This window comes from Halichoerus grypus, chromosome 4, assembly GCF_964656455.1.
Source record: "Halichoerus grypus chromosome 4, mHalGry1.hap1.1, whole genome shotgun sequence".
NCBI classification, from domain to species: Eukaryota; Metazoa; Chordata; class Mammalia; order Carnivora; family Phocidae; genus Halichoerus; species Halichoerus grypus.
The window spans coordinates 157,985,680-158,007,019 of NC_135715.1; the positions used below are offsets into that span (position 1 = coordinate 157,985,680).

A 21,340-nucleotide genomic window follows, 5' to 3' on the forward strand; every position below is an offset into this window, starting at 1 on the left:
CAATTGTGACAAAACTCCCAGTTCCTGACTTCTCCATAGGGAAGGAAGGAGAAAACTAAAACCTAAATATAATGTGCAGACCTTTCTGGGGGCTGCCCAAGGAACCAATTTCTGTCTTGCCTAAATCTAAACACTGACAGGAAAGGGCCCCAGGTAGGAGGCTGCTGAGACTAAAGGCAAAGATTTGTGCTGGTTGTATTATACTCAGCATGGTTCCTCCTGGGTCAGCATGGAACAAGTGGGAGAAAAACCCCCAACTTCAGGTCATTTCTCTGATAAACACAGATGCAAAAATCTTCAAGAAAATACCAGCAAACAGAATCCAATAGCACATGAAAAGGATCAGAAATCATCACCAAGGGGATTTATCACTAAGATGCAAGGATAGTTCAACATAAGAATATCAATCCCATGAACAGATCTGTACACTGAAAACTATAAAATATTGATGAAGGAAATTGAGAGTGTACAAATAAATAGAAAGATATTCTGAGTTCATGGGCTAGAAGAATTAATATTGTTCATACTTCCCAAAGGGATATATACTTTATTTTTTTTTATTAATTTTTTTTTTTTTTTTTTTTTTTTTTTTTGGCGAGGGAGGGATGGGAGGGGTAAGGGAGAGGAGTGAGAGAATCTTAAGCAGGCTCTATAGCCAACGTGGAGCCCAACGCAGGGCTCAATCTCATGACACTCACAACTGGGAGATCATGACCTGAGCTGAAATCGAGAGTCAGGCGATTAACCAACTGAGCCACCCAGGCACCCCAGGGATATATACTTTTTTTTCTTTTTTCTTTTCTTTTCAAGTTTTTTTTTTTTAATTTAAGTTCAATTTAGTTAACATATAGTGTATTATTAGTTTCAGGGTAGAATTTAGTGATTTATCAGTTGCATATAACACCCAGTGCTCCTTACATCAAGTGCCCTCCTTAATGCCCATCACCCAGTTACCCCATCCCCCCACCTACCTCCCCTCCAACAACCTCAGTTTGTTCCCTATAGTTAAGAGTCTCTTATGGTTTACCTCCCTCTCTGTTGTTATCTTATTTTACTTTTCCTTCCCTTTCCCTATGTTCATCTGTTTTGCTTCTTAAATTCCCCATATAAATGAAATCATATGGTATTTGTCTTTCTCTGACTGACTTATTTAGCTTAGCTGAATACCCTCTAGTTCCATCCATGTCATTGAAAATGGCAAGATTTCATTCTTTTTGATGGCTGGGTAATAGTCCATGATACACACACACACACACACATACACACACACACACACACACACACACACACACCCCACATCTTCTTTATCCATTCATCTGTCGATAGACATATTTTGAATATTGTGGATATTTCTCCTATAAACATTGGGGAGTATGTGCCCCAGCAAATCAGCATTTTTGTGTCCTTTGGATAAATACCTAATAGTACAATTGCTGGCTCATAGGGTGGCTCTGTTTTCAACTTTTTGAGGAACCTCCATACTGTTTTCCAGAGTGGCTGCAGCAGTCTGCATTCCCACCAACAGTACAAGAGGGTTCCCCTTTCTCCTCATCTGCGCCAACATCTGTTGTTTCCTGTGTTGTTAATTTTAGCCATTCTGACAGGTGTGATGTGGTATCTCACTGTGGTTTTGATTTGTATTTTGCTGATGATGAGTGATGTTGAGCATCTTTTCATGTGTCTGTTGGCCATTTGTATGTCTTCTTTAGAGAAATGTCTGTTCATGTCTTCCATCCATTTCTTGACTGGATTTTTTTGTTTTTGGGGGGTGTTGAGTTACCAAGGATATATACTTTAAATTAAATCCCTATCTGAATTCCAATGACATTTTTCACAGAAATAGAAAAAAAAATCCTAAAATTCATATGGAACCACAAAAGACCCTGAATAGCCAAAGTAATCTTAAGAAAGAAGAAAAGAGATGGAAGAATCACATTTCCTGATTTCAATTATATTACAAAACCACAGTAATCAAAACAGTATGGTACTGGTATAAAAACATACACATAAACCAAGAGAACACAATTGAAAGCCTAGAAATAAACCAACACATATATGGTCAATTAATTTATGACAAAGGAGCCAAGAATATACAATGGGGAAAGAATAGTCTCTTCAATAAATGGTGTTGGGAAAACTGGATATCCACATGCAAAAGAATGAAATTGGACCCTTATACCATACACAAAAATCAACCAAAAATGAATTAAAGTTTTAAATGTAGGACCGACAATATAAAACTCCTAGAAGAAAAATCTTGACATTGGCCTGGCTTTGCATTGATTATTTATTTATTTATTTATTTATTTATTTATTTTAAGGATTTATTTGAGAGAGACAGAAGGGGAGAGTGAGCACGAGCGGGGAGGAGGGGCAGAGGGAGAAGCAGGCTCCCCGCTGAGCAGGGAGCCCAACATGGGGCTTGATCCTAGGACTCCAAGATCATGACCTGAACTGAAGGCAGACGCTTAACCGACTGAGCCACCCAGGTAGCCAGCATTAATTTTTTAGATCTGATACCAGAAGCTCAGGGAACAAAAGCACAATAAACAAGTGAGATTACATCAAACTAAAAGTCTTCTGCACAGTAAAGGAAACAATCAACAAAATGAAAATACAACCCGTGAATCGGGAGAAAATATTTGCAAACCATCTATCTGATTAGAGGTTCATATCTAAAATATATAAGAAACTCATATGACTCAATACCAAAAATATAAATAACTCAATTTAAAAAATGGGCTAAGACTTAAGTAGACGTTTTTTTCCAAAGAAGATATACAAATGGCTGGGGGCGCCTGGGTGGCTCAATGGGTTAAGTGTCTGACTCTTGATCTCAGCTCAGGTCTTGCTCTCCCAGTTGTGAGTTTGAGCTTCATGTTTTTGAAAAAAAAAAAAAAGAAGAAGAAGAAGATATTCAAATGGCCAACAGAAGTTTGAGAAGATGGACGACATCACTAATCATCAGGGAAATGCAAATCAAAACCACAAGAAGATATCATCTTGTTAGGATGGCCATTATAAAACAAAAAAACAAAAGTGAGAATGAGGGGCGCCTGGGTGGCTCAGTCATTAAGCATCTGCCTTCAGCTCAGGTCATGATCCCAGGGTCCTGGGATCAAGCCCCGCATCAGGCTCCCTGCTCTGCAGGAAGCCTGCTTCTCCCTCTTCCACTCCCCCTGCTGGTGTTCCCTCTCTCACTGTGTCTCTCTCTGTCAAATAAATAAATAAAATCTTAAAAAAATATATGCAAATGTAACATGGTGTAGCCGCAATGGAAAGCAGTATGGAGATTCCCTAAAAAAAAAAAAGAACTGCCTTATGATGCTGCAACAATCCTACTTCTGGGTATTTATCCGAAGGAATTGAAAACAGGTTCTTAAAGAAATACTTGAGCTCCTATGTTCATTACAGTCTCATGTGCAATATGCAAGAGGTAGAAGCAGCCTAAATGTCCATTGACAGATGAATGGATAAAGAAAACTTTGTATATACGTACAATAGAATATCCATCCTTTAAAAAGAAGAAAATTCTGTCACAGGCTACCCCATGGATGAACCTTAAGGACATTACGCTAAATGAAGCTAGTCATAGAAGGAAAAATACTGTATGATTCCACCGATAAGAGGTATCGAAAGTAGTGAAACTCCTAGAAGCAGAAAGCAGAATGGTGGTTTCCAGGGGCTGGGGAAGAGGGAAATGAGGAGTTACTGTCCAATAAGTATAGAGTTTCAGTCATGCAAGATGAAAAAGTTCAAGAAATCTGTAGAAAAATGTGCATATAGTTAATAATACTATACTATATACTTAAACATTTATTAAGAGGGTGTATCTCATGTTGTGCGTTTTTTTACCACAATAAAAAAAAATGAAATGCTTATGCTGATTTGCTGCTCTGTATATATAACAATAGTAGAGTTGTCTGGTTTCGGTGGTTTCTTGATAAGTGATTGGCAAACTACTACCATGGGCCAAATTCAGTCTGCCATCTATTTTTGTAAATGATTTTTTATTGGAACACAGCCATGCCCAATTACACATTGTCTGTGGTCACATTTGTGCTACAGTGACAGAGCTGTATAGGTGTGACTGAGACCCTATGGCCCACAAAACCTAAACTATTTGCTATCTGGCCTTTTACGGGAAAAGTTTGCCAACTTCTGCTCTAGATGGTGGGGAATTTCTTTACTTTGACGAATCTTACTTAGTCCCATTTAAAGTCAAACATGTGTATGTTCAATAAATGCTTGTGGGTCATGACGATACATTGCTACTCATGATAATAATATGGAAATGTAAACTCTGTAATTCTTTGGACATGTAAAATTAATATGAAGAATTAGTATAGAATTTCAAAACTGGACTGAAATTCTGTCTCATCTGTTCCAATGGACCGAGGAAATGAGACACAGCAGAGCAAATTCTGATAGTTATTACTGTAATACAAACCACTCCAAAACATAGTGGCTTAAAACAGCAACTGCTTGTTATTTCTTGAGTCTATGGGTTGACTTAGCAGATCTGCTCTCTGGCTGGGCTCGGGTGATACCAACTAGCCTTGCTCAAGCATTTACAGTGAGCTGGTGACTTGGCTAGCTGGCTGGTCTGGGATGGCCTCAGTTTAGTGCCTTAGCTCTCTTCCAAATGCCTCTCCTATTCTTTCAGTGGGGTGGCCTGGACATACTTTCATGGTGATGGGAGGTCAGGAGGTTCGTGAGACAATGGAAATGTACTTTTTAAAAAAGATTTTATTTAGTTATTTGAGAGAGAGAGAACATGAGCAGGGGGGAGAGGGAGAAGCAGGCTTCCTGCCGAGCAGGGAGCCCGATGTGGGGCTTGATCCCAGGACCCTGGGATCATGACCTGAGCCGAAGGCAGATGCCCAACTGACTGAGCCACCCAGGCACCCTGGAAATGTACTTTTTCAAGCCTTTGTTTTTATCAACTCACTAGTGTTCACTGATCAAAGTCAGTCCTATGACCAAGGCCAGAGTCTGTGCAGGTGAGCACAAGGAATGTGGGTACTGGGAATTATAAAAAAGTGGGAGCCTTAGTATGATCAGTTACACTGATAACTTGGGCTACACCAGGGTCTTTCAGCAGCTGTCATCCCTCTCCTAAGCTCTGTCTGTCACACCAACTAGTTATTACTAATGTTCTCTACTACATAAGTTAAGTGGAAACAATCTGTTTTAGATGTAAAATAGTAAACAGAGTTTAAATTTGATGATCATAATCATACACAGCATGCTTCCAACAGATATGTGGTAGACAAGAGCCTGAGTGTGGCCGTGGTTAACTCAGGGCGGATCTGGGTTTTTTTTGCAAGTCTCTCGTTACCTCCCCCTTACCACCACTGTACTATTTCAAAAAATATAAAAAAGTTAATATATTTTAAAAGTGAACTCATTCTTTTAAGCTTCAGAAAAGGTGTTTTAATTGCACAAAAAAGAGGAAATAATTGTTTACGTATATATATACACTGGCATTTTGTCCTGAAAGAATTGGTATGATGCTATGGTGGCTCAGTTGGTTAAGCATCTGCCTTCGGCTCAGGTCATGATCTCGGGGTCCTGGGATCGAGCCCCACATCAGGCTCCCTGCTCAGTGGGGAGTCTGCTTCTCCCTGCCCCTCCCCTGAGCTCATGCTCTCGCATGCTCTCTCTCTCAAATAAATGAAATCTTTAAAAAAAAAAAAGAATTGGTGCGATGCTTATATAATAAAGAATACCATTAATTGATGAGTAAGTCTGTCTTTTCCGTGAAGGCTCGAATCTGATATAATGCTGAGGCTTTTTTTGTGTTATACGTATTCAAGGCTTAATAATAAAAGATGAAGACTAAATAACTTTAATATTCATATATTTGCTGGCCTAGGTTGGAGAAGTGATTTACAGAAGGTGAACCAACAGAGAATTTGTGCAGTACATGCTTTTATTTATTTCAGTGCATCTTAATTGAGCAGTTGCTAAGTATCTAGACACACACATACACACGATATGTCATTGATCTTTGTTTTGGATACTCACTATTTAATTGTTTTGTCCCTGGTTTTATTTGTGATAGCAAAGAATTCAGTGGAAAGCACAAACCTTAAAAATGCCATTGGACACAGGGCATTCGGATTCCATTCACAGCAGAACCAAATCTTTATCCAGGAGATGTGGATGGTCAGGGTTTTAGTGCCAGCAGTGTGTGAACTAGTCCAGTGCATATACTTTGGAATTAGCTGGCCCATTTTGGAATTCTAACTCTGTCACGTCCTAAGTGTGTGACCTTGGACAAGTACCTGGACCTCTCCAAGCCTTGGTGTAAAGAAGCTCGTGTGTTCTGTAAGTGACCAATAAGCATTCGTTTCTAAAATAAAAAGCGCTAGGATTTATTGAGCACCTTCTTTGTGTCAGATATTGACCCAGGTGTTAGGATCCAAATAACAATGACGATAGCGAACCGATTTTGATTGCTTTCTCTCAATTTTGATTGATTTCTCTCAATTTTGCCAGTAAGCGAAATTCCTAATCTGAAACTTCTAGAGTCAGATATGGTTCAGAATTCAAAATTTTTAAGATTCTAAAACAGCAATGTAACACTTATAGAGTATATAACATCCCCAGAGGGTCTGGGGCACCATCCCTAATCTAACACATCAACTTTTCTGTACTGAAATGTGTGACTAGGTATGCTAAATGAGATAAAGTCTGTAAATCCTTTCATGTTAGTTCAGGCCACATTAGTTCAGGCCATCAGATGGGTTTATTTTGAATTTCAGAATTGTGAATCAGGGACTGTGCCCCACTTTAAGCTATGAAGTTGGTACTGTTATTGTTTATTACCACTGCTGCCTCAAGGAAACTGAAGTGTGATGAGGTTTAATACCTTATCCAGTGTCACGCAGCTAGAATGAAGCAAACCAAGGAAATAGGGCTCCAGAATCACTCTCTGAAGCGAATGATTTCAGCAATAAGATAGATTAAGAGAAGCTCAAGAAACTCCGAGTCCACGGGAAGAGACAAACCTGCAGTTTGACAGATACAGGGAGCAGTGGGAAGAGCAGGATGCTAGGAACCACAGGAAGGTGCAGATGACCTGCAGGGGTGCTGGGGCATGGCCCACAACCCCACAACAAATAGGACCACTGCGTCTCTTAAGTAACTACGAATCTAAAATTTAACTTAGAACCTACATCCATTTTCGTGCAGTATTATGTTTGCAGCGTTAGGATCTTAACTTCTGAAAGACACTCTATTTGTCTTAAACAAAACCTGGAATTCCACTGCTAAGGAAAGCTGGCCAGAAAACCCAAGGCATTTGAGGGCAGCCAAGTTAAATATTGTATCTCTTTTTAAGAAGTTAATCCCCCTGGGTCTTTGACCTTTGTTCTTTGCTCCCAAAGGCAGCGACATATGATGTTTATCTTGCCAAAAATAGTTAAAAGTCATCTAGGAGCTCTCCGCTGAGTGGGCCAACCCGCTCTGACCTTTCTGACTAGACCAACTCCTGTTACGTTAACCTCTGACTTCAGTCCCCTTAATGGCAATATTCCCCAGCACTGTAATTTCCCTCCCACCGTGTTCTCTCAGGCAAATATTTACTACTGAGGTTTCACAATTTATTTTTCAAACAAAGTGGCAGGGACCACCCCATGCCACCACATCCTCATTTCATATTAGAACCCATCATTGCCGAGATATAATTTTACCAGAACAAATGTGCTTTAGGGACTATTTGACATGAGATGGAGGCTTGACTTCCCATCAAAACCAAACCGGGCCCTTGTCAACTTCAAGATGGATATAAACAAGAAATGCAAGCCTGTAATTGGTGATGGAAATCAGATAAGACCTCTTGAAATGCAACCATTGATACTAAAATGTGAACTCGAATTACCTTTGATTAAGTCACTTAAGAAAATAAAGCTGGGGCGGGTTTAAAAGAGATTCTGAACACGCTTGTGAACGAGATCTTGTAGTTTCCAGCCTCTCAAAGGCAAGCTGAAGAAAATTAAAGTCAGACCCAAAGGCTTATGAAATGAAACAGAACTCGGAGGAGACCTCCCTGCAACCTTTAACATCTTGTAGGTCTCAATCATGACAGAAGTCCAGTCGTGATTCCTTCTGAAGCTGCAGTGGGTTCTTTCTATGCAACGGAAATCCAAGTATCGATGGAGTCAACCTTCTTGTTTAAGTGCTTTGTGAGTTGTGAGAAATGTAGCCCACCAGTGACAAACAACCCACAACCTCCTACTTCACTGCGTGTCATGAATTATTCAATAGTAATTTTAACAAAACTTATTCAATAACAATCTATATCCCTGATGTGTTCTTGTACAGAGACATTTTATACTTGGACATTTTATACTCTTCTCTAGAAGAACTAAAATTCAAAAGGATGAAGCTACTTCCTGTCTTGTTTTGTTTTGTTTTGTTTTTTTATGTTTTGCTTGAAGTTTCACAACTTGGTTTAATTCACTAGGCAGAATTCCTTAAAACTAAATTTCTCATTTACCTATACGGAAGGAATAATAATTTAATAGGACGTATTTTATTTGGTTAAAAATATTCTATTTTCTGATGCCAAAGAGAAGCTTGTGGCCTTGCTTTAATAATTATCTAAAATGCTTAAGAAAGGAGGCGGATAGAGATGTAAATAGAGCCGTATTTTGAATCATTAGAGTTTATCAGTTAACAAACATGTAGGCAAATATAGGAAGAAAATAAATATACCATATGAAAACATGTTTTAAGTTCTTTGGATTTTTTAGCGTGTGAGTATTGCTTTTCTATCATTATGTTATAAAAGCCAAATCTTATCTCATTTGGGCTCTATCTTAGAAAAAATGGGAACGTTCTACAATACATATGTAACCTTTCAAAGTCTGCTTCAGGCTTCATAGACAATACCACATAAAAATCTTACATATTTAAAAAAGAAAGAAAGTAAATGACAGTATCTTTTAACAGATGGCAATCTAACAAGTTGAAATTTTGATACTCCGTATTATATTTAGAGTGTTACTTTAAAAATAGTAAACTCTCAGTTACCTACCCTCACTATTTTTAGTCTCAACTTGCAGCCTAAGTTATCCTATATTTATAGTTATTATTAAAAAATAATTATATGGCCTGCTTCAATCCACCCATATGTCGTATTTATGGAGTAATCTTCTATCAGGATAAAATTACATTTCCACAAAGTAGTGATGTGAGGACAATTTTTGTGGGGGAGTGCACAACATACATTAGAATGTCCTCTGAAATACACAGAAAAGCATTATGTGGGTGCATTTTTTTTATACATAACTGTGAGCATTGGTGTAAGGAAACACATATGCAAATAAAATTAGATTCTCTAAATAATAAAGTATACTTGTTTAGACATATCTTAATATTTATCAGGAAGAGATAAATATTATATTTCTTCCACTTTTCTTTCTGTTTTTGTCTGTTTTCCTTTCTTTTTCTTTCTTTTTAATCAGAGGCATTATTAAGCCATTATATTACAACCTTCCACTTTTCTTGGGGCTGCTGTTGACACCCCTGAAGTACCAGGAGAAGGGATGGGAAGGAGAAAGCATCTAATTTGGCATTTATTGCTTTATTTAACTTCTTTTTTTATTAACATATAATGTAGTATTTGTTTTAGGGGTACAGGTCTGTGATTCATCAGTCTTAACACAATTCACAGTGCTCACCATAGCACATACCCTCCCCAATGTCCATCACCCAGCCACCCCATCCCTCCCACCCCTCTCCACTCCAGCAACCCTCAGTTTGTTTCCTGAGATTAAGAGTCTCTTAGAGTTTGTCTCCCTCTCTGCTTTCATCCCATTTCTTTTTTTCCTCCCTTCCCCTATGATCCTCTGTCTTGTTTCTCAAATTCCACATATCAGTGAGATCATATGATACTTGCCTTTCTCTGATTGACTTATTTCGCTTAGTATAATACCCTCTAGTTCCATCCACGTCATTGCAAATGGCAAGATTTCATTTTTTGATAGCTGTATAATATTCCATCTTCTTTATCTTCTTTATCCATTCATCTGTTGATGGACATCTTGGCTCTTTCCGTAGTTTGGCTGTTGTGGACATTGCTGCTATAAACATCAGGGTGCACGTACCCCTTCGGATCTCTACATTTGTATCTTTGGGGTAAATACCCAGTAGTGCAATTGCTGGGTCGTAGGGTAGCTCTATTTTCAACTTTCTGAGGAATCTCCATACTGTTTTCCAGAGTGGCTGCACCAGTTTGCATTCCCACCAACAGTGTAAGAGGGTTCCCCTTTCTCCACATCCTGCCAACATCTGTCATTTCCTGACTTGTTATTCTGACTGGTGTGAGGTGGTATCTCACTGAGGTTTTGATTAGCTAAATAGTAACTCTATTATACTGTTACCCACATCCCCACTGTATCACACCTGTGCTGAAGGGACCAGTAAAGCAAACATAAAACCATTGCTGGGCTACCTCTTCACCACATTTTCCCTACAAAATAGGGTGAGTTATGAATATGGGAAGGGCATCCCTTCTCCAGTATGGAGTTAAAATAAGGCATGGGAAAAAGTACAGGTGTTATATTAAAAATTAAAGAGCATCTCTCATTAAAATAGATGTGTTTCTTTATTCAAATGGTGAGTAAGTAAGCCCTTAGATTTTAGAATTAAACCTCTAATAATTTTTAAGGGAATTTTTTTTAAATGGAAATAACTTTTTTTTTTTCTTTTAAACAAGAACTCTGGATGGGCTCCTGATGACCACAATAAAGACAGTTATTTGGAATATAAGCAGTGCCATGTCCTACTTTATCATACTTACATCTCTGCAAATCTATTGTGCATAAAAAAAAGAAAATCTCTAGGAATTGTAATATTTCCAAACCACACAGTCAAAACAAGTTTTGTCTTGTTTTTTTTTAATAAGAACTATTTACAATAGGAGGATATCTTTAGAATACTCTGTTGAAATACAACTGTATGCACAACTGAACTCCAATTGGTCCCTTTGTGCAGATAAAACTAAGATTCCTTTTTCCTCTCTCTTTCTCCAAATTGTTATTGTATTTGTGCTGAAGGACTGATTGTGGGAAAATTGCATTCTCTACCATAAAAAAAAAAAAACAAAAAGAAAATACAATAAACCAGTAATTGGTCAATGATGACTGAAGCAACAATTTTACGGTCCAAGTCAGACCACGGTCATGACTGATCTTTGTACTGTTCTCAAGGTACAGTGCTTTCCATAAAACAAGTCCTACTTGATAAAGTTCTTATTTTATACCAGGTCCCTTGATCTTTGAGCATGCAATACTATAAATTACGTAGGCTATTAAAGTTACTTTTTTGTTCTATAGTACTGCCGTCAATAAAAGTTCACCGATAGTATACGTGATAGTAGATTATTTTAGAAAGAGAAGAGTAAGATGTTCATTCTATAGGTTTCAATATTGAGAATATTAAGGCGTGTGTGTGACCAGTAAGAAGTCTGGGTCACAGGAGAAGGGGAAGGTGGGAAGGACTTGCTGACAAATGCACATTTAAACTTAGCCAACTCAGACAAAGTTAGTTAATTCAAGCCAGCATCCGGGGATTTTGCCATTGAGTTCATATCTCTAATTATTCTTCTTACAAGTCTTTCAGATGTTATATGGGAATGGATTATATCTCTTGTTATTTGCAAGACATCTCTATGAAATTTTAATTTTTACCTTGGTATCTTCTTTACTGGCTTTTCTCCTTGAGAAGGAACAGAACACACCCATGTTAAAAGATGGGGTAGAAAACATGAAGAAGTTTGGGGAACTGTTAATCTCAAACACTACTTTTTAGGCTATCAGCATTAAAACCGACAAGTAATCAGAAAATATGTAATTAGTTGGCTTATTTACTTTGAGAAATTACCACAGAAGAAATTTATCTAATGGTTCAATTTTCCATGTTTTTTAGAATGAGAAACATTGAAAATAGGTCCATCTCAGGAGGAAAAGCACAGGGAATTCATTGTCATTTCCTCTTACAGCATCGTTTTGCACATGATAAGTATGTAATCAATTCTTATTTAATATATTGCTGAATAATAGCATTTTCATTCCCATCACTTAGTTTGTTTTATGTATTTTTTAAGAAATACAATTACTTTCATTTTGAGCCTTTGAACATTTACTCAGCAAACATGTATTGATATTCACTATGTGAATAATGTAGTATTTAAAAAGGCAGGTTCTGTAGTTGCCTGGGTTCAAATCCTACCTCTTCTGCTTACTAGTTGCGGGTCCTTGGATAACTTATTTAATCACTTTGTGCTTCATTTTCATAGTACTAGTATTTATTCCATAGGAATTAAATGAGATAATATATGCAAAGCACATAAGACGGTACGAGACACATAGTAAATAATAATAGTAGCATTTATCATCAGGATTCAGGTTGACAACAATGTTAATGAGGTGATCATCTATAGAGCATTATAACAGGTTCGCTGGAAGCTATAAGGAAAAGTTAGAGCTTTTAATTTCAAACAACTCAAAGACGTGTAAGTTCTGTTGCAATCATGGGCCAACTGATAAAACAGTTGCTAAAGAATGAATAACTAGAGAGTACTTAAGGAAGGTATGTTTTGAGGGCCTGTGAGCATGACAAACTCTAAGCAAAGGTGAGCTATAAAAGGCTTTAAAGCATACTTCATTTATATTTTGGAATTATAATTCAGGAAGCAGTGTAGACAAGGTACTGAATGGGAAAGAAAGAAGAGGCCAGCTGGGTGTTAGAAACCTATTAGAACCATCTAAGAGAGAGAGAGAGTGGGGATCTGGTACACATGGAAGACGTTAAAGAATAGGACAGAAGAGAAGTGACCAACTGAGTCTGAGGAGTAATTTAGAGACAATTCTTAGATTTTTGGTTATATGATACTGCTCTTCACTGAAATAGAAGCAGCACAGATATAAGGGCAAAATATGAATTTCAGTTTGTACTTAGGGGTAGATGTTCAATGTCTGTGAAAGAGATAGAAGACAGGAGTAAGGAAGAGAGAGACAAACAGACCCAAAGTATTAGGTGAGAATTCTTTACATGAATTATCTCATTTAACCTCTCAGTAATCCTGTAAGTCTCCCATTTTCAGATGATAAGATCCAAGCTGTCTATGACTCCAAGCTGTGGCCTTAGCCATGATGTTCTATTGTTCCACAATAAACTGAGGCGGTTGGAAAAATGAGTCTGAAGCTCAAGGAAAAAGTTAGAAATAATAATATAAATGCCTACATAAATGTGTAAAATGACCCACAATTTGTGGTAAAAAGAGAAAAAGAACTAGGAACAGAAGCCGGAGAACAGTAGTATTCAGCAGCTGGGAAAAACCATAGTTGACAATTGAATGAGAGAGAAAGAGTGGTCAGTAGAAGAGCCAGGGACTGGTGTTGGGAAGACAAAGGCCAGGAGGAGGGAGAGAGGTGGCTCACGGGAACACATGAGAAGGAAAAGAAAACTGGCAAGTTTAGCAAGTGGTTCATCTGTAGAGCAAAGGGTCATGAGGCTCAACTACAGTAGCTAGAGGATGAGGAGAAGTTGAGGAAATGAAGTCTATGAGTGTAGACAACTCTGACATGAGGTTTAGCAGGAGGAGAGGGAGGAAATGTGATAGTGGTTTGAGGGAGTCACTGAGTATCACACAGGAAAAATTAATTGACCTTATATGCCAAGAATCCTCCTACTGACTGAGACATTTTATATCACTTAATCCCCATGGCAACATATAAAAGGAGCATTATTATCTCCACTTTACAAATGAGTAAACTGAAATTCATTGACTGCATTAAATAATTTAACCAAGATCATTTGGTGGGAAAAGTTGGGAATGAGGGGAGTCTTTGTGGAGGAAGTGACTTTGCTTTTTTTCTCAAAGATTAGGATTTCCCGCAAGTGCAGATGAGGGGAGAGGACGCTTCACAGGGAAGCAAGAATGTGAGGAAAGCCAGAGGTGATGGAGGAAGGGGATTCAGCCGGACACCCCCGGTGCGAGGGGTGGAGAGACAGGCAGCATACCATGTTGAGAAGCAGAATGGTGGGCAATGAATGTCGCCATAGAAACACCAGGGCAAATTTTTGAGTAAAGAGAGAACAATGGGGTTATGCTTTAGAAAATAATTTCAAATGTTTTTTATTTGAAAAATGAGGAAAAAATGAAGCCATTACAAATTTTAAATCTTCAATCTAAAATAATCTTTGAAACAAGAAAGCATATCAACTGTACTGATAGAATATTGAAAAATAATTATGACAGTAACACTATGCATTAGGTTGAACCATATGAAATGATCGTTTTTGTTATGTCAAAAACTGTCAATGACTGATGTCAGCTTCAGATGGTTCAAGCTAAGATTTCTTACTAGTTATAATCAGAGAAAATTTCATAGTTTTAAATGCTTTTATCATTAAACAAGGAAGAATTAAAATGCCTACCATTAAATTCAAGAAACAAAAAAGATAGCAAAGATAAACCTAAGTATGATGAGAAAAACCATAAGTAGTGAATTTTTTAAAAAGAGAAGACGTAGAATTTGTTAATAAAGTCAAGAATCGGCTCTCTGTCTATAATATGGACAAACCTCTTGCAAGACCAATATAGGAAAGAAGTAAAGAAATACAACCACAGATACAGGTAGGTTGAGAGTTAGGAGGGTGGTTTCAGATGTTAGGCAGCCAGGATGGAATTGCATGCTTGCCATCCTGATCCGCGGGACTTTGAGCAAGATCGTCTCAATGTTAGGGGATCTGCTATTATCTCTTATATCTTAATACATCAGAGGAGAAAAATGTAGTCATCATAATATATGTCTTAGTGTTCTCATCCAAAAAAGGGAAAATGACAACATCTACATCTGAGGACTGTTGTTAAGGATTAAAGGATGTAAGGTGTGTACAGTGGTTAGCATGGCACCTGGCAAATGGTATTATTACCATGACAGTTGCTAATATCTTTATTATTATGGGGAAGAAAGAAGAGGATATAATAAGAGATAGGAAAATTTAAACATTATAACTACCTGCCATATATAGCTCTAAATTGATGATACTAAATTCTCAGCGAAATGGATATTTCCAATAAAATCAAAATCGCCAAAGCAATGTAAACCTTAACTATATTAGTTATTATAGAAGACATGTCTAAATTGGTCAATGATTATCAAAATATTTGTCAAGCCAAAATGACTTCATCAGCAAATTTTTTTTAAATCTCCAAGAGATAAACTCTCACGGAACAATGAAATCCTGTTCTAGTTGAGCTGTTTCAGAATGTAAAGAATAAAAGGCTTCCCAAGTCATTTTTAAATTTAACGTAACTCTAATCTCAAATCAGAGACTGATATCATAAAAATGAAAACAACCAATTTCATTTATAATAGATGTAGAATTCCTAAGTTAAAGTACAATATGAGAATACTAAAAGGAGTTATTCTAGGATTTAAAGGATGTATTAATATAAATCACAGACAGATAAAAAGGAAAAAAAAAAAAAAACCACTTTGTAGCCAGGTTAGCAAAGGCATATCTGATTTGTTAGTATTTCTGTCCCTTTCCTGCTTTTCCATGGTTATTAAAATATTTCTGTTGGCTGTATGGGAACATTCGTGCTCTTGCCCCAGTGTATTCTAATGCCATCTCCTTTCTCGTCCTTTTGGCTTTGTTTATGCTGGAGTTCTTTTTTATCAGTGTCACATTATCTAAAAAACTTTCAGCCCAGTTCAGATTAAGAGCAGAAGCTTATTCAAGCAGGATGGTCCTTCACTGCAAAGGCTATGGGGTCCCAAAGCAAACCATTCCTGGCTCAGTGTTTTCTATCCTTAATGTTCCTGCAGTAAGTGATAAGCAAAAGCAAGCTGAAACATTGGAGGCAATGAAGGAAGTACCTGGGAGGACAGGTGTATGAGTCAGGGTCCCAGCAGCATACAAATGACTCATTCACACCAGGTAATTTGAGGAGACTTTAAGAACAGTGTACACATGATGTAAACAAGTTACAACTGCATGAACAAGTTCAAGGAAATGATCCAGGTGGCAGGCCCCTATGTTAATACTCCTGGTAGTAATAAGCCCCTGTACTTGAAGGGCTAAGGAAAGGGAGTTGGATACTGTATTGGGTTGAATAGTGTCCGCCTGGAATTCATTGTCCACCTGACACACCCTTTAAATCCTGACATTATTGGAAATAAGGCCTTTGCAGATGTAATCCAGTTACGATGAGGTCATCTCATTAGGATTAGGATGGGCCCTACTTCAATGACTGGTGTCTTCAGAAGAGGGAAATTCGGACACAGACAACGTGAAGGCAACGTGAGGACAGAGGCAGAGATGGTAGCGACACATCTACAGACCAAGGAATGCTGGCGACCATCAGAAGCTGCAAGAGGCAAGGAAGGACTCTACCGAGAGTCGAGAGGGAGCGACCGTGCCAACACCGTGACTTTTTATTTTTAGACTCCGGAACTGTAAAAGGATAAGTTCTGTTGCCTTAAGGCACCCAGTGTGTGGTACTTTGTTACGGCAACCTGAGCAAACGAAGATAGATACCAAAGACAGAATAGAGGACAAACAGAATCCGTCCAGATGGCAGAGGAGTGGTGACAATGAGAAATAGACAGTGTTGGCTGGAGTCGTCTTCAGTGTTCCTTGAGCCATCTGTCTCTCTTCTACAGACTCTTAGAAATGCTGACCATTCAACCCGGGGCAACTCAGGACCCCCGGCTTCCTCCAGGTTGCTGTGCTCTGACCATTCACCTGGCTGGGCAGCGGCTGCGGCGAGCGGGCAGGAAACCAGTCTGGAGGGTGCTCTTACTTCTTCAAGGAAAGGAAAGAAGTGCCCCAGAATGCAGATGGTATGCTAGTGCTGGTAAAACAAACAAACAAAATAAACAAAACATGCTGTTCCGTAAGTGAAGGGAGAACATACCAAAATGATGCTGCCTGATGGAAGAATTGTATTTGAAATATGAGGAGAAAACAGAAGCACAAGACGCAGAGCCTGAAGCAGAGAGGTTGCCCGACAAGTGCGTGCTCAGCGCCTTCACGGCTGGCTGGCTGGCTGAGCGAAGGAAGGAAGGAAGGAAGGAAGGAAGGAAGGAAGGAAGGAAGGAAGGGCTTACCTCAACTCTGCTCTTTCCCGGTCTTGAACACCAATTCTGTGACAGAGTTCTTTGTAAAAGGAATTCACCTGACTCTGTTTCCCTAATAAAAGAGAGACTCTTGATCATGCTTGGTTAGGAATTTTATTCTAGTCTGGAGTTAAAAGGAACCAGAAATTTTATTCTAGCCCAGAGCTAAAATGTCACAGAATACCTTCTTTTATTCATTCGGACAATTTAACCTTTAAACTGTTTTAGTTGTTTAAGTTATTTTACTTGAAAATTTTTACTTAAAAAAGGACCTTAAGTTCTTAGGAGAAATGAATGTTGACTTTTCAAAAATTAACTATAATGAAGAGAGCTCATCACTTCCCTTTGTTTGATTTACCAATTTCCAACAAAATGCTTTAGGAGCCCAGAATCGATGCATACTCCTGGTCTGACCTGTCTTTTGAGACCACTCAATAGGAGAGAAAAGGTTTCCCTTGGGAAATACGTTTCTTTGAATAGCAACTTGGTGGCAGGCCCTCTGCGTCACTGTTTCTACAACCCCTGCTCATGCCCGGGCACACAGTAGGGGCCTGGTAAATGTGCATTGAGTTGAGTCAGACTAATTTAATGCATGGATCTTCAGAGGAAGCTGCTTTCCTGTTACCACTGTCTCTGCTTTCAGCCTTTAAACTCAAAACTTAAAGGGCAAAACATATAAATATATGCAAAGCTACTTGTGTTTTCATTTTGCTAAAGGTATTTATATCATAAGGCATTTAGAGTCATCTGCAATGCTTTGTGAGACATTTAACGGGTACTGCCTTGGTTTCTCACTAATTAAAAATCAAGTTATTAGAATATAAATCTACTGGCAGCAGATTTAGGCAAGCACAGCCCAGACGCAGTATAAAATCTAGGGAGGGGTCGGTGTTAAGTTTTATGACTTTGACATGCTGAAAATGACTTCCTCGTTAAGAAAACATCTTGCCTCAAAGTGCAGTGGCTAATCTCAGGGGTCTTGGGACCCATCAAGTAATTATCCTGATGGCATGTTTTTATTATTTTTTTTGGTTCAAAAATATCTTCCATGTTTCTAAATGTCCATGGCTAAGCTAGAGGGGGGAAAAAAAAAAAAAAGCTTTGCCAACACAACTGTGTAAGAGTAGTACATGGTGGGCTGTGGGCTGTATGCCAAGTATATAAGACGCAGACAAGCAATTCGCAGAGACCTCCACCCTGCTCACCAGAAGGAGGAAAAGTGCTGTGATCACTGGGGTGAGGTACAGGTTACGTGGCCCCCGGAGTGAGCCGTGTGATGTGGCTTGCCAAGGAGTGCTGTGTCACCGGTGACTTCTAAAGCGCATTCACGGGCTCATGGTACTATCTGAGATGCTAACCTGAACGCAGCTAAAATCCAGGTATATACCTATACTGAAATTTCCTTTCCAGTTCTATCCATGCCCATGCCCCTAAGGGACCAAAATAAGCCAAAAATAAATCAGATCTAGAATAGTTGCAGAGCAATTGCCAAAGGGTTTATAACTCTCCAAAGGTGACTTTGTAGTGAGGTTCATCTCAGCCTAGGTCCTGGGGCTATTGGGGGGATGACAGATTGCAGACTGTGGACCTCTAAATACCCTCTGTTTGGTGATTTGTGTGTCTGTATAAATGGAAGAATTGCATAGACTGATAGTTTTAGAATGTAGTATGTTAAAGGTGTCTCGAGCTTTTACGTCCTTTAGATACAGTTATTCAGCACTGGTCATGTGTTCTCTGGTCATGTGTTGTGTTCTAGGGGTACAAAGTGGAGTGAGACTCCTTACTGATGACAAAGCTCCAAGTCGGAACATACCCAGTCAAGACAGTGTGATTGGCCCAATCCCTGAAGCTGTTCAGGAGAGCTTGAGAATGCTGGGGAGTGCCTAACTTACCTTGGAGAAAAGGTAACGCTCAGGCTGCTTTTGAAAGGTAAGTTGGAAGTTGCAACATAGAGGATGAAGGCCAAAGAAATCTTAGGCAGAAGAAACAGTGAGTGCTGAGACATGGAGAAGGGAGAAAGCACAGTCTGCAGAAGAGAAGTGGGCAGCTCATTATGGCCGCGGCTGCAGGTGCCTCGTGGAGAAGCGATGGCAGAGGAGGCCGGATAGGAATGAGTACAGGTGTTGTCATGCATATGATACAAAGCTTAGGGTCTGTCTGGGCGAGGAGATGATTGAAATATATTAAGTGAGCAAAAACATAACCAGACACAAATTTTAGAAAAAACTGCTCTCTCTATTTGTGGAGAATGGAGAGAAATGTCCTCCTTGTCCATCCTTGCCCATCTTAATAAATGGGAAAATTGGCCATCCAAATGTTCAAACTCCAATCTTAAGTGTCATTCTTTACTTCTCATCTGGGCTCACTCCCCACATCCAAAATACATACTAAATCTGTTTTCATTGTTTCATTTTCCATCACCGTCTTCCCTTACCTGGATTGTTGTCATAGTCTCCTAATTCACCTTTCTGATTCAGGCTCTGCTCATATTGCAATCCAATCTCCCAGGACAGCAAGAGTGAACTAATCAAAAATTAGATTATATTTAATAATATTCTTCCCCGCTTAAAATTCTCCAGTACCGTCTTACTGCTCCTAGAGGGAAATCCAGACTCCTTTCAATATCCGATGAAGCCACATGATCTGCTACCAGCCCACCTCCCCATCTCAGCTGCTGTGACACTTTCACCTTTTCTATTCTCCGTTCATGCTGGCTTATCCTCTGTTCCAATTTTGTGCCTCTGTCTATTTCTGGGAGACTCTCTACCCAGTTTCAGCTGGCTGGCTCCTTTTCATCTTTCAAAACTCAGCTAAATGCTACAAACTCAAAATGCCTTTCCTAAAAAAAGTATCCTCCCTTAATACCCTCCAGTCAGTAATAAAATCATTTCCTTTGTAGTACTTAAAAACCATCTGAAATGATCTAGTTTGTTTTCTTGGTTAGTGTTTATCTCTGAGCATTAGAATGAAAGCCCCTTGACAGCAAAGATTTGGTCTTTGTCCTCAGTGCCTAGGAAGCACCCAGTTCATCATCGTCGGTACTCCAGAAACACGTATGGATTAAATTAAAAGTAAATGTGGCAAAATCAACTTGGAGGGTCATAAAACAGTCTGCATGGAAGACAGGAGGGTCTGAATTAGGGAGGCAGAACTAAGGGTAGAGGGGAAGAAGGGGATGGGAGAGAGATTTGGTGGATGGGACCGATAAATCTACATGACCAGTTGGATATGGTGAGAAGAGAAAAGTGAGAAGGAGAATGAGAGGTACGCACTCAGCACAAGAGTGAACCAGATGAACCAGATGTAAAACGCCCTTTGGGCTCTACCAGTTTAAAGATTTGGAGCATTTCTGTTGCTAAATAAAAGGATAAACAGCATGTGCTATTGAATGAATGAAAGGATCATTCTAACAAAAGAGTTCCTGAATTATTCATGTTACCTAGGAGAACTTACAAAATATGTATTAAAATTGCACTGAATGCTAGCTCCGTGTGGGGTAGTACAGGGGACATGGCAGAAGTAAAAGATGCTGTCCTTGCCCTTTTTTACTTGGGAATATAAAATGAAGAATCGTAAAACCATTAGAGAGCAATCCAAGGGTAGTATAGATCATCAGTTTTGAAACTGAGTGATTCACCAGGGCTTCAGGAATCACAGACCAGACATAACATCTCAAAAGACCTTCTAGGGTAGAAAATATCATTCTGATTTCACCTCAGATCTTTTCTGGGGCCAAGAATGTTCCTAGATTAAGCAAGCTATCTTTTGGAGTTCCAAAAAAATGTTGATACTTTGAGACTTAATTTAATAACATTCAAAGGGGGGAAGAGTAGGATTCATTTTTTTGGACAGCAAGTGGATTTAATATTTATATAAAAGTGCCAGGGTAGCACAGATCACTCCAATGCTCTCTTGATAGCATAGGCCCAGTTTTGAAGAGGACAGGTCAAGAAAAGAGGGGTAGATTGAACTTGCTTTAGGAGGCATTGCCTCATAGGCTGTTTGTTCCCTTCTGTAATATCTTACTTAGTTTCTTCCTACGACACTGGAACCTCTCCCACGATAAGCATGGTGGTACCACCATCCTTAGAAGACACTCCATAGCTCAGCACAGATCTTTGCTCAACCAGGATTTGTTAGTCGATAGATGAGAGAAATCTAGGTCATCAACCCTAAGTAAAGCATATGGAGGATTT

General features: G+C 38.9%; 1 long non-coding RNA gene across 1 annotated transcript; it reads right to left on the reverse strand.

Annotated features, from left to right (window-relative positions):
- Positions 1-15,306: 15,306 nt before the first annotated feature.
- On the reverse strand, positions 15,307-19,933 carry LOC118525786 (uncharacterized). Its single transcript, XR_004912311.2, has 3 exons — positions 19,579-19,933; positions 17,136-17,217; positions 15,307-16,879 (listed from the first exon to the last, which is right to left on the reverse strand). It is a non-coding gene; the product is annotated as an uncharacterized LOC118525786 (long non-coding RNA).
- Positions 19,934-21,340: the final 1,407 nt, after the last annotated feature.